We start from the raw sequence: 1,010 nt of genomic DNA on the forward strand, positions 1-1,010 counted from the left end.
CCCCCCCCCATGTCCAACTTCCTCCAGCAAAGCCTCACCTCCTGATCTAGGAATTTGACATTGGGCTAGGATTCGAAAGTAGGCTCTAGAGGAATACGACTAAGGAATACATTCTTAGTATCTTGATAGGTCTCGTTAAGACCCTGAATACAGTAACCAAGGGACCTTTGTTTATGCTTTGTTTGGTCCTTAACTACTCTGTTTATGCCTTAGGACTGCCCATATTCTTTTCTTTTACCTGAAAAGCTCTCCACAATTTCCAAATAAGATAAATGTACTTATCTGCTGCTAAGAAAAGATAAATTTGACCTAACCTGGCAGGGGAGATACCATGATCACGAAGGTGGTTTTCCCAGGGCGAGGCTTATCCTCTGCACTCCGGATGTGCTGACCCCTGGGATTTCCCCAAATGCGGGAAACTTAGCTGGCAAATTGAATAAAGAGTTCTCATTTGTAGTGTTTGGCTATTTCTATGGTGTAAATACTCTACCATGGTTGAATTAGCACTGAAACCGTATACACAAATCTTCTCTCGCAAGCCAATGCTTCCCAACTCAGAACAACATGGAGATCTGCCCCTTTATCTCGGTTCCCCACTCCAGGAGCATGCTAAACTTACACGGAAGTACTTGAGAACATTAAGGATAAGAGATGCTACTGACCTTTGAATGACAGCAGTGGCTTGACCTTCACCAGACCTGGCATTCCTCCAGTAGCAGTACTCTTCTTGCTTCAACACAGTGGTAAACTTACTCGAACCTTTCAGATACCTGGGGAGGGGTGGGAGGATTTTAAGAACTATCAACACCTGGGTTTGAAAAACCAGAGACTATCATTCAACATCAATGCTTGGTGATATTTGTTTGAAAGCAGATGATTTTTAATGGGCAACTGTGGTAGTTTGAATAGGAGTGGCCTCCATAGGCTTGAATGCTTGGTCATTAGGGAGTGGCACAACTTGACAGGGATTGGGAGGTGTGACCTTATTGAGGTAGGTGTGGCCTTGTTGG

General features: G+C 44.2%; 1 pseudogene; it reads left to right on the top strand.

Moving 5' to 3' along the window:
- The first annotated feature begins 306 nt into the window (after nt 1-306).
- On the top strand, nt 307-456 carry LOC115064481 (annotated as a pseudogene).
- The last annotated feature ends 554 nt before the right edge of the window (nt 457-1,010 follow it).

This window comes from Mus pahari, chromosome 7 (genome assembly GCF_900095145.1).
Source record: "Mus pahari chromosome 7, PAHARI_EIJ_v1.1, whole genome shotgun sequence".
NCBI lineage: Eukaryota > Metazoa > Chordata > Mammalia > Rodentia > Muridae > Mus > Mus pahari.